Raw genomic sequence first — 13,639 nt, 5'->3', positions numbered from 1 at the left:
CATTTTAAAAAAGATACAGTTATGGTATTTTGCATTATTTTAAAAATCAGTATTTTATCACTACTTATGATTAGGATGACCAGATATCCCGATTTTATAGGGACAGTCCGATATTTGGGGCTTTTTCTTATATAGGCTCTTATTACCCCCACCCCGTCCCGATTTTTCACACTTGCTGTCTGGTCACCCTACTTATGATATACTCTTGGAAGCTTGGAGCTAAAATTTGCTCCCTTATCAACTATTCACATTGTCCCTTTAATAGTACTAAAATATACATTACACAGTAGTTGTTTGTTAAAGGAATAATAAACACATTTGTTGAGGTTTAGCAAAAATATATTATGTACACTAGTTGTCAAGACTTCATTATAAATATCATCAACTGTTTTTCTAATTTGCACACAACTTTCTTTTAAATTTTTTAATTATTAGTAACTAATTAAACACTTATTACTGAATTCTGATGTCGGGCCAGCAAACCAGCACAAGGAGTATGTGCAACAGTGCTGGCAGGAGCATTTTCTACATAAGGAATTCTGCCTGGTCATAGCAGCATTCTACATTGCAGGGCAACACAATATACTGTGGGGTGCTCTTTATACTTCCTCTGATACACCTGCTTGCTGACATACAGCATATACAGCTGATGGACTTGCTCCTGCAAGTGCCTAAGAATTCTCAATGACTATTTAATTTATTGTGTCAGGTGAGTATACTTGTGTATCAAGGATGTAGCCCACCTGGTTGCTTACATATTGAACCAGGGTCCCTATGCTCCCTTCTGGCACATCTGTGTGCAAGATTAGCCCTTAAATTATGTTTTATCAAACTAATCTCAGTTACCACAATGAACAATAATGACCACAAATAATCTCCTTTCTTCACAAGAAAAACAAAAAAACTTCTGGCAAAATGTGCCAGCCCATCTGGAGCAAAGATGAACTTGTGCAGTGGTCTACACGGCAAATGTAATGTAATTTTGTCTCTTTCCATACTCCATAATCCAGAAAGGAATCACTGTTGAAAATACTGATAGCCAGTTTGTTGAGAAAGACTGCATTTTCCATTGACAAATCACTTCATTTCAAGTTGGTTCTCCTACTTGGTAGTAATCAGTGGTTATTTTGAGTGTTGTACAGCACGCTTATTTCATAGCAGTTGCTTTGTCAATCTGGTTAAAACACAATGGCATATTGAAAAGAGTGCAGTAGTGTGTCTTTAATAGAAAATAGACCACTTCCTGCTTTGGCAAAGGCACCAGAGATGATACGTTTCACTGAAGGCCTAGACATTTGAAACATGGCGACTTCATAAAAACAACTGAAGTCAGAGAAAAATGTTCAAAGTATAGTAGATTTAAAATGTATGAGGAAATAGCATTCTGGCAACAGAATAATCAGTTATTCCCTTTCCACATTGATCTGTACAGATAAAATGAACAAGCTGTAGGTGCTGTCATTCCATGGGAAAATTACTTCATAACAAGCTATCGCCCTTCTACGTATTAAAAAAAAAGGAGCTATATTTTGACAGGTAACTTTGTTATATGTAAGGAACAGTGTCTAGAGAAGGTGGATGAAATAATATCTTTTACTGGACCAACTTCTGTTGGTGTGTGAGACAATAAAAGATATTACCTCACCCACCTTGTCTCTCTAATATCCTGGGACCAACATGGCTACAACAGCACTGCATACAACAATGGAAGGAATCTGATCTAAATCTATATTTTATTAGAATGTTTCCTGTTTTGACTATTGCATTATTTATTACATCAAATTACAAATGGAGGGCCAATATCAGCCTTTTATAAAAGATAAAAATATACCTCCTTACACTGACAGCATACTTGGATTTTTAGTATTACCAACTGTAGTTTACTCAGAAACTGCAGCCCTGTCAAGAATAATGAGATTCTCAGGCCCTGTCTTCATTGCATTTCCCCCTCAGGGAAGAAAGATTTAAACAAGATTACAGGTAATGTGTGTAAGTGACCTTGACCTACTGAGTATAAACAGTTAAATCAATGGCTGGCATTGGTAGACTACTGCTGTAGGGAAAACTCTAATTGTGTCAAGCTCATTGCTAGTAATACAGCAGCACTGCAACCTATATGAGTTATTTGTAATGCAAATGAACAATCTTTTTCCTAATGCTTGCCATTCACATATAAATCAACCCATGATTTGGAAAAGTTTGGTCTGTATTTTGCTAGAAAACTTTTTTTTCTTTAGTTCTCTGAGCAGCATGAATGTTGATGTACTCAACATCAGCAAAGTGCTCTGAAAACTTCAAATAAAGGTCACTATATATAAAAGCAAAGTGCTATTATTAGTGTGTCTACTAATTCCAGCTATTTAGAACCTCACCATTCTTCAATAATTAATTAGATACATATATACTGTTGCTGCAGCTTTATGCTTCACTCGTATTTAAATTTCACTAACACCTTCATTTTAGCTCATTACCTCATTTTTATGCACAGCTTATATTTCATTGGCTCTGACAGTGTTAGGAAAACACAGCATTTGTGAATTGCTTATTTAACTCTTCCTTTTTATCAGCTTTCAATCTGCAGTTGAGTGCAACAAAAGGACTACCAACCAAACTACACACATTCCTTTGTCCTAAAATAGAGACAGCCTATAGCAGCACACATTAAAAGTCTTCATCAGTAGTAAGCACTGCACACAGATCTATACTGTGGCTGTTCAGCAATAGCCTGCACTGGAGGTGAGAAATCCTGGACTCTTATTATGAGAATGTACGGTATGCATTTTCCTCCTGCAGCACCTCAGTTGTGTGGGGGCTGGTATAAAGGGAGATGGGGCCATGGCACCACCATAGCCCTGACCCTATGGTGAGTCTAATTACAGCATCAGATTCTTCCTGTACCTATGTTCAAAAAGCAGAGAATGGGATTGTGTCTGAGGTTTGCACAGGGACATAAGGCAGAGGAAGGCACTTTGTTACCTCTCTGCTCTTGCACACCAATGAAAAACCAAGTACTGTCTGGTCCATAGTATAATATAATATAGTACACAAACTAGCATATACTCTTGCAGTTAAAATGCTTATAAGGTACAATATTTACTGCCCTCTTTTGAAAGCAAATGTTTCATGCTCCACTAGGTGTAATGCTTCAGTAAAACTTTATTCTTAATGACTCTAGGTTTGGAATCCATCTTTCCATATAAATTATTTTGCATGATATGCATTAGATATGAGTTTGATCATTAAAACTGAAGTGCTTATTCTGAATAACATAACATGTGAATAGAGTCTAACTACTTATTTATTTCATGGGAAGGGGAAATTGAGACAGAAGGTTTTAAAGGGAGACCTGGATAAACTGTGTCCAGTTAGACAAAAAGATCTGTGGAGGGCTATACTAGAATACAGTTAAGTAGTAGTAAGGAATTTGAAGGACAACTATTAATCACTGTTAAAAGGCCATTTTCTCCTCAGTGGACAATCTCCTGAACTTTGAGGAACGCAGCTTCGCAGCCCGAGTTCTGTGTTTACCTTCAGAGAACTGTTTTGTAAAATGGAGGGAGATACTGCCCTGGATCAAAGGACTTAATAAACTGGTCAGTTAAGGGAGGGAAACATCGGTCTCTGGACAAAACAGCATGAAGTTGTCACACTGTACAAGTCAAAGTCAGAGAAGGAAATTGTTTTCAACTGATAATTGCCTTGAAGACAGGAAACTAAGTAAGGGGAACCTACCTATCTGGGCTTTGGCTAAGTATTCAGAGGAGATATGTTATGCAACTGGTTTCTTTTAATCTGAGTTTCTCTCTATTTTTAATAATCTAATTTTAAAGAAAAAAAGTGGATTGTGGGGTTTTCACACAGATTGCCTCAAAAGACATCAAGGTCCTTTAGCCCTCCATGTGACAATAGGAGCTTCTGGAATCGAACTCCACACTCAGTCTTAAATATAGGAACAAAGATGTCCTCTCTCAGTGCTCAGTGAGGTATACTGCAAAGAGCTGTTGCACAAAATGGGAGGAGACAAGGACTGAGGAAGAGATAATTTTCTGGGAGGGCAAACAACATATAACTGAGACTGTTCATGCAAAATGAAAGCAGTGGCTCATAATTCATTTTCAATTCAAAAGTGCCAAATATATGCACAATTCATATAGCATTGGCTCAGATAAAGCAAGCTCAGTATCAAGTTTATGGGCCAGATCTTCAGCCCCATTCCATTCCTTGGAGTTGCTCAGGCAGTGCAAAGGATCTAGAAAGCTGTTCTAAGGGACAACTGGAAATTCCCTTCATGTAGGTAAATCACTGGATGGCATAAAGTTGGCATAACCAGTTCTAATTAAGAAGTTTCCTCCTCCCCAATGTGTGTAGTAGAATGGCCAGTCAGAGGATGCTAAACTGCAGTGATTCTTCCTGGGTGGCAACTAAATGCTTGATGGAGGCTGGTTAAGCCTCCAAACAGCTTGAAGAGGTGATCTGGAGCCATACTTTCCCTCCTCCCTCACCTGCACTGATTTCTAAATTCTCAATTGTCCTGGAGCAGGCTCAGGCACCTGTGTACTGTTACTTTATTGTTTGAAAAAGCAAGTACTTCTTTTCAATATGGAAAGTCCTTTGACTATAGTATCTCCAAAACAAGGAAAAGGTAAACTCTGCTAAAGTACATTTATTCATAATGCGTGTTTTGTCAAAACCCCCATCACACTGGAAATATATAAAGCAACAGAAAAGAATTACAGTTGTGCACACTTCTCCTTTCCCACTGTGAAATGTGACAGTTTAGAAGGGCATGATTTATGGAATAAAGAAGCTCTGCAGAAAGACATGTAGACGTTGGTAAAATATATGGTAAAAGTTAATTGTCATTAGGGCACAACTATACGCACCTAAAAGGAAGACATCATGATATGTCAGATACGTATTTTTTCCCTTTAAATACGTTACAATGGAATGGAGTGATTAAACAGAATTTTTAAAATACGTTTAAAAGTCTGAATGGCTGTCTTTGAATAATAGTCTCTCAGAAAACTCCAAAAAGCCCATATGATGAAAAGATTATACTAACTCCATAAAATTTCCCTGACTTTTGAGGGGAATAGCCACCCATTTGTGCTCTCTTTTTGAGCCTGTTTTCTGACATTTTCATGATCTCTTTGATCCCCTAGTGACCAACATGCTTCCAGTAAACTCTGATTTACCCTGCTGATCCACATTAAAATGCTTATCTAAATGTTGCAAATATGTTTGGTCAATACTAACACTGCAGCATCTTAATTGACAAGGAATATGAATTTGAACTGAAGTGATGTTGAAGTGTTTACTGAGCACTGTGGTATTAGGAGGATGTTATTAAGTTACGACTTGTGCATTACAAGATCCTTTTTACATCATGCTTTTACTAGTGATTATATTATGTTTGTCTTTTACAATACACTATGTCTCTCACACAATAGTAATCCCAACACTGGAAATCTAGAATTTGGTTAAGAACATGTGTTCATCTCTGAAGCAAATAACAGCAGGCTCTTCTTTTTAATCAAACTGAATGAGAATTATAATTGGACAGGCATCAATAATAATTTGCTTTACCGTGATTTTAATAATCTTCTAAGAGGACTTTGTGCTTTGGCAAGTTAAATAAATATCTACAACTGAGCTCAATCTTTGTATAACAGATTTGGCAAACCCAAATAAAAATCAACAGAGCATATTCCAAGGGCATTTTGATGCAAACTGCTATGGGCTAGAATCACACAGGGACTCAGGTGCCTAACTGCCTCTTTAGGCACCTGTCACTGACCTAGTTAATTACCCACTATACTGCTGGGAGGGATCCAGCTTCTGAATTCCACATGCACTTAACTTGCTGGAGGTGGCACAGTTTAGGCACTGTTCCTGGCTTTGGGCCTTGTGGCACATGCTCAGATGCAGACTCATATTTGTCACTCCCTTGGCAATGGGGATCCCTCAATCCCTAGGCCTTGTAACTAGTGCCACCTTCTACAAGCCTTCCCAGTAGCTCTTGTACATTCCCCAGAATCCCACCAGAAGCATGAGCCTTTTGGCTTAAAGGGGCATGTGATAGTGAAAGCCAACTTTGCACAGAATTCTAAAACTCTTTATTCTTTACTTAATAGCATGAGAAACACAGAGTCTATACAAAATAAAGGAACCTATATGCACTTCATGGCCTCATGCTCCTCGCCAATCTGGAGAATTTTTTGGGCTTGGGCAGAGTCCCTGAATACCCTAGAGATCTTTCCCCTGCAGCTCATGACTTCTCTTTCAAAACATGGAGCCTTTCCAGCTCAGCTAGTTGTCTCTGATCTCAGCAGACGCACAGTTAAGCAGGAGTCCCCTCTAAGAAAGTATGTCTGTCTCTTCCCCTCTCACCCAAAGCTTTCTTGTTCCTCTTTCAGTGAGTCTCTCAAGTTTAGATGTCCCCCTATCAACACATACTGCTGGTGTTTTTTCACTGTCCACTTTTACTTGAATAGGCATTGGGCTAGAAAAAGTCAGACTCACTTGATAGCCTGGTGGTTAGGGCATTCACCTGTGCTGGGAAGCAATGTTCTGAGAGAGAGAGAAGACCAGGGAAAACTGAAGCCTATTATTAACGTGAAAATACTGGTTAGCATACTATCAATCTGATTTCTGCACAATACTCATCACTTTAGTAGCTGAGGACATTGGCATAGTATTGCTTTTGGAAGTGATAAGATCTTCTAAAATATGTTAGAAACATTCTGTATAAGACCAACCTACAGCTAAAAATAACTTAGGTAGTTGTCAACAGCTGACAAAACAGGAGCAATGAGACATATCAAACGTAACATTTAATGAGGATGAAACTTCCACTAGGCATTGTCTGCCAACTGTAACACCTCTGTCCATGAAAGTTTTATTTTTAAACCATCTGTTTCCATCCATGACCATTTTAAGATAGACACCAGAACAGCCTTAAGGCTACCTCCACTGAATCAGCCACAGAGGACTGTTAAACTTGGGCACCATATGTACAGTAGCGATAGCTCAAGATAAAGAACGACAACTATTGTCAGCAGCTGTACGGTAAGCAGGTCTTCAGCATGACTCGAAGGGTCATGTGAACTGAGTTGGAAAAAAAATTCCTAGAGTCAAATGCTAGAAACTGTGAATACAGGAAGAAATTAGACCAATCCCTTAGTCTACCTCTGTACTCTATGGAATTCATAATGTCCTTGTAATCCATAGCATTAAATGATATCATAAGGTGAAGCCATAAGTTCTGGCTCTGTTAGCCTCTCCTTAGCAAAGTGACATAAATACCAGTGTTTCCTCAGTAGAGGACAGATTAGTCACATATTGGGGAAGAGAGACATACAAATACTTTGATTTTTAAAACTGGGACTGTTTAATTTGGAGATGTATCACCCGTCTCCTTCATCTCCTTAATTCTCTCAATTTTTCTTTGTCCTTCCATCCTTACACAGCAATCTCTCTTTTTTATTCCCTCTGTATTTTTCCATACATACCTCTTCTTTCCATGTTTCATTATCATCTTTTTCTGTCCCTGACTCATTTTAGTTGGTTGCTCTGACTGCTGCTCTCCCCAATATCAAGTCTCTTGATATTGAGATATTGCAAGCAACTTTTAAATGTTCATATTCAAAAGAGGTAAAATATTATAAGTTTACCCCTTCTTCTAGGAGTGCTTTCAAATCAAGAAATAACTAAATGTACTATTGTATGCCTTTAACTGATTGGTTCTCAACATTTATTTTGGACAGGGGTTCTCCATCTTGTGATGGATTTATAGACTGTCATCCTTAAGTTGCAGCACATTCCCTCATACATAGTTTTTGCATAGCTGTCATTACCTCTGTCTTTCTCCCTAACAATAATGGAGAATTCACAGGACTCCATAAGGAAGCTATTAATTATTCTTATTTATTTGTACTGCAGTGGCCCAAGTCATGGATCAGGGTTCCACTGTGCTAAACATTGTACAAACGCATAATAAAAAGACCCTGCCCCAAAGAGATTACAATCTAAGTAAATTAAAACTTCAAATCATCCATGACTCAACATCACAATCTGCTGACTCCTCAGCCTAGCGTCTCTAAGCTTTCAAATTCACTATAATCTTAAAAAAACCCTTCAAAAACAGACTCCAACGAGAGACTGCTGAGCTGGAATTGATATGCAAACTAGATACAATCAACTCAGGATTGAATAAGGACTGGGAATGGCTGAGCCATTACAAACATTGAATCTATCTTCCCTTGTAAGTATTCTCACACTTCTTATCAAACTGTCTGTACTGGGCTAGCTTGATTATCACTTCAAAAAATTTTTTTTCTCTTACTTAATTGGCCTCTCAGAGTTGGTAAGACAACTCCCACCTGCTCATGCTCTCTGTATGTGTGTATATATATCCCCTCAATATATGTTCCACTCTATATGCATCCAAAGAAGTGGGCAGTAGCCCACGAAAGCTTATGCTCTGATAAATTTGTTAGTCTCTAAGGTGCCACAAGTACTCCTGTTCTTTTTGCGGATACAGACTAACACGGCTGCTACTCTGAAACTATAATCTTACACTATAATGACTTCTAATTTTAAATGTATCATGTACAATGTCATGTCATTGGACTCTTATAGTTACAGGAGTTACTGCAATTGAACTGAACCCAAGAGACGATTTTTACATCAATTAACTTAATATTTTCACAATAACTCAATTTAACTCACTGTTTATAATGTTATCTTACTCCAAAGCGGTATATCATTTTCTATTTTCTTTCTCATTAGTTTATTGCTGGGTTTTTGTTTGTTTGTTTAAAGATTAGTAGGCCATCAATTTGTGCCACTCACTCTATGGGCAAATTTTAGTTATGTTTACATTTTAATATTTGCCTAATGATATGATGTAAATTCACACTCTTGTGTCTAGTTCAATCAACAACTAGATTACCACACAGTTGAGAACTCAGTATTTGACCTTTGAATTTTTCAAAATTCAGTATTATTTAGTGGCAGAACAGTTAATCAATTTAGTGTTATCTAACTCCAGGATGGTTCATTCTTCCTGTGCCATGCTGGCTTCAGAGTGACTCATCAATTCACTGTCAGCAAACTCCAAAATGGTTCATCAATTTAGTGGTATCTAACAAGGAAACTTACATCAATTCAGCATCATCTAATACCAGAATGGTACATTAATTCCATGTCACAGAATGGTTCATTCAAAGTCACCTATCTCCAAAGTGGTTCATCATTTCAGTGTCATCTAGTTCCACAGTGGTTCATCAATTCAATGCCCTGGAACTCTAGAGTAGCATATAATCTAATTAAAACTCATCAAGAAAGAACATGATGACCAGAAAATAGAAAGATATACAACAGGTAAGTATAGAAATCAAATTTAGATGTCAAGGACTCTCCATTACAGGGGAAGTATGTAACTTATTTCTGCATGATTACCTTGATAGTTTTAGCATGTACTGCAAGTATCTATCCACTGCATTATTTATCTATCCAGCACTTTCCACTACAGTTACCTATCCATCAAGAATGGAATGCAACAACTATATCATATGGTATGTATTATAAATTTTTATACACATTTTCTTTCTCTTTCTTTCTCTCTCTCTCTCTCTCGAGTAACAAAGCTCTGATCTTGTCTCTGTGGGTCCCACATTTCCTGGCAGATTTCGCTAGCCTCCGAGGCTCACTGTGACCCTCCACGTAGCCCTTCTCTCTCTAGAGACAAGGGTCACAGCCTACTGAGCCATTTTCATCATCAGCCAGCAAGGGAGATGAGGAGAAGCTAACCTCCCTTGAACAGTCTCTGTTGTCTCCCAGTGACTAATCGGGGGGACTAATACTTTGATTTTTAAAACTGGGACTGTTTAATTTGGAGATGTATCACCCGTCTCCTTCATCTCCTTAATTCTCTCAATTTTTCTTTGTCCTTCCATCCTTACACAGCAATCTCTCTTTTTTATTCCCTCTGTATTTTTCCATACATACCTCTTCTTTCCATGTTTCATTATCAGATGAGAGATGAGGAGAAGCTAACCTCCCTTGAACAGTCTCTGTTGTCTCCCAGTGACTAATCGGGGGGGGGGGGGGGAGGGGAGAAGAGGGGAGCCTGGGAGCACCCTGTACTCGGGCTCCAGCCCAGGGACCCTAATAGTATCAGCTATGGTAGCTGACTTTTTAGAAATAGGACATGTACAATTCCCTGGGTCACTTTCCCACAGCAGCTCCCACTTCCTCAATATCTACTTCACTCTTACCTCAGGGCCTGATATGGTTTGTACTGCTCAGTATCTCCAACAGCATGGCCTCCTCCTACAGTTCCTGGCACACGCGCCCACCTGACTAACTGGGAGGCTTTTAACTAGTTTCAGCCAGCCCCTCATTGGCTTCAGGTGTCCCAATTAACCTAGCTGTTTTCCCTGCCTTCTGGAAAGATCTTAATTGGCCCCAGGTGTCTTAATCGACCTGGATCAGCTGCCATTTGCTTATCCTAGTAAAAGGGATTTGTTTAGCCTGTGGCTAATATATCTGTCTCCCACTACTTTGCTATAGCCATCAGCCCTTGCCCCATAACTATATATATATATATATATAGTGACATTATACAACACTTTCTCTATAGAATACAATGGTAAATAGTACACAAGAGTGTTGGTTACTGAATTTTCACTGTATATGCTACATGAGAGTGTATATTATAAGCAACATGTCCTTTAATTAGGTATATGTTACCATTGCAAAAAAGGACAGACTCTGATGAAAGGTAACTATGCAAGTGAAGATTTCTCTAGGAAAAGTGAGGATTGATTCTTAAACTGGAGCAGATGTCGAAGTAAATATAACATAGGTAGAAGTGCCCCAGTGAAACCGTCCCTTGGGGAAAAACTCCCTTGTAAATTACAAAGGACACAGAAGAAAGGAAGACAATGATTATAAAAATCCTTCAGCAAATGATAACATGTTCTTAGGTATGTGTACATTACAGATCATTCTTAATGGAACCAAGGGGACCTCAAGTGTAGAGACTGGTAAAGTTGAGAATGGTTCTGAGTCAGTGTGATAGGGTTTTGGGATGTTGCAGAAAGTAAAACCGCAGGTGGAGTAACATTACTGCTGCATTATTTGCTAGCTGCAGAGAGTGGACTATGATAAAACTATTTGAAGCTCTCAGGTAATATGACTTCATGCAATCCAACCTCATATTATCACTGGTACAAAATGGAGTTTGGGGGAAAAATACAAATGCAATACACAGATGTGCAGGAACAATGTCAGCTCAGTAAGTTAGTTAAACCGTAAGTTAGCCAATATTTTAAACAAAGATTACAAAGAAACTATGGCCTAAAGAATATACTGCAATTGTTATACTGTGAGTACTACAAGGGAAACGGGTGAGCAGCGACAACGGAATTTCGGAAAAGAAAACAAACATCAGAGGGGAAAATCCTGGCTCCAGTGAAGTCAGTGGGAGTTCACAAGAGCCAGAATTGTACCCCAAGAAGGAATGTGTTCCTAGGGTGGTGAAAAATTCAGCCTTGTATATTTTAGCTAAGATGATGTGGGAAAATACTCTTGAAAAAATGTTGTGCATTGTTTAGATATACCAATACAATTTGGAATATATGTCAAACATGGTGACAATGGATTAGATACTGGGGTTTGATCTTTTCCAATCAATCAGTGGTGCAGGTACAAATATAACCCAGGAAAAAAGGAAGTTTTGGGCATTAACTCAGTATTTTTGTGTAATGTGTTGAGTGCACAAGGTAGGGACTCTCCCCATTCATAATCACCTCTGGGGGAAGCTTCTTATTCCTTCTATCTATTTTTATGGCCCTGATCACTGAAGTATCTGAGCACTTCACAATCATTAGTAGATTTTCTCCTCCCAACATCCTGTAAGTTAGGGAACTATTATCCTCATTTTATAGATGGGGACCGTCACCAGAGGCACAAGATTAAGTAATTTAAGTGACATTAGACCATCCTTTCTATAGAAGATTGTTACAAGATTTTTTAAAATATTTATTTATTTTGCTTAGTTGTAACAGAATTAGTTTCTATTAGATTTATTACTTGTGCATTAAGTTAATGTATTGTTGCATGGACATGCTAATATTCAAAGTTAATGGCACCTAAAATTTCTCATATATATCTCAGGTTTAGCAAGACTGTGTGATACCTTCACTGTTGCGTTATATTTTATTGAGATTCAATAAGATATTATATGATGAAATGATTCATCACAGATTGAATCCATTGTGCTTATTCAATCTGCTTCAATATTTCTCCCTTCTGGGGTTTCAATAAGCAGAAGTAGAAAAAAAATCATGCCCTATTCTAGCTGTGTTAATCATTTCCCAGATGGATGGACACTGTAGTGTTTAATTACTTTTCACTGTATGCCAGCCCTGTTTTGTCTGCATGACCCTTTGAAAATGCTGTGTTACAAATTGAAGCTTAGTTCAGCAGCCTTAAAAAAGTTATTACCCTATTTAGCCCACTGCTGCAAACTTCACTTTGAGTTTAACTTTCACTCTGTGGCTTTTTGATAAGAGGCTGATATATCTGCACTGCCCTACTATGTCTTCAAGAACAGAGCTTTTTTAGGTCAGAACCAAAGATCATGGAAGTGCAGACCTTGAATTTCAGTTCACCAAGAGGATTAGTTAAACATCACATTTTGTATTTACATACTATTCTTCTATATTATCCACAGCAAAAGAACAATCATGTTAGCAGGAGAAACAACATTATTAAATATATTAAACTATAAAGGCTTGAAAAAAAATCACACTGTTCCTTAATATAATGGGGGGGCGGAAACCTCAAGTTACTTTAAGGAACTCAGAGCTTTTCAGGCTCATTTTAAAATTTCACAATTCCCAGGAAAAGTCACCAGTACACTGTTGAATGAGTCTGAAGGACTTTGGGTTCAGAAAACTTATTGCCAATGTAGAAACTAATGGTTTGGTGGCAAAAATATTCCTGGGTTTTCCTGTCGAGTCTGAGATAAGTTTGATAAGGGGAGCTCCTTCAATATATGCAGAAATTGTTACACATAATTATCAAATTGTCTCTACTTTATTTGGAAATCTAAAGCAGTGTTTCTGAATATTTGAGGGAACAATTTAAAGCAGTGGTGCAACAAGGAGAGGGGGAATCCAACCTCCCATAGCCAGAGATAGCAGAGGCTGAAGCAGCAGCTAGAAGCCCAGGTCCTGAGTCTTGCGGCAGCTGCTGAGGGCCCACCAGTCCCCACACTACCCAAGCAACCAAGGCTCGAGATGCTCAGCACCAGGAATCACGGCTCTGGGGTTGAGGGAGCCAGCCTTGCCCCCAATTCAGTCTCCCCCAAGGGAAAGGAAGCCCCATAATTGATTGCTGGAGCTGGGTGGCTCAGGTCCTGGCTGGTGGACCCCACAGAGGCTACAGATGGACTGGGGCCAGCAGCCAGGCCCTCTCCCTGCATGCTGCCAGACTCGACCATGTGGAGGGGCCACTGCTTCCAGGGGTGGTATAACCTGGGATATACAATATTTTGGGGGCTAATTATGTTTCTGTCCCCATACATCACTCCCTGTGAATTGCACAAATGTGCGGGGGATGAGGAGGG

The 13,639-nt window shown here is 38.7% G+C and overlaps 1 protein-coding gene across 1 annotated transcript in view; it reads right to left on the bottom strand.

Moving 5' to 3' along the window:
* The window catches only part of PCDH15 (protocadherin related 15), a 1,392,890-nt gene that overhangs the window by 103,925 nt on the left and 1,275,326 nt on the right, over window positions 1–13,639 (bottom strand). The gene's annotated exons all lie outside the window — the stretch shown is intronic.

Source organism: Chrysemys picta, chromosome 7 (genome assembly GCF_011386835.1).
Source record: "Chrysemys picta bellii isolate R12L10 chromosome 7, ASM1138683v2, whole genome shotgun sequence".
NCBI classification, from domain to species: domain Eukaryota; kingdom Metazoa; phylum Chordata; order Testudines; family Emydidae; genus Chrysemys; species Chrysemys picta.
Note: the sequence above shows the minus strand (reverse complement) of the source record. Positions and strands in the feature narration are given on the sequence as shown.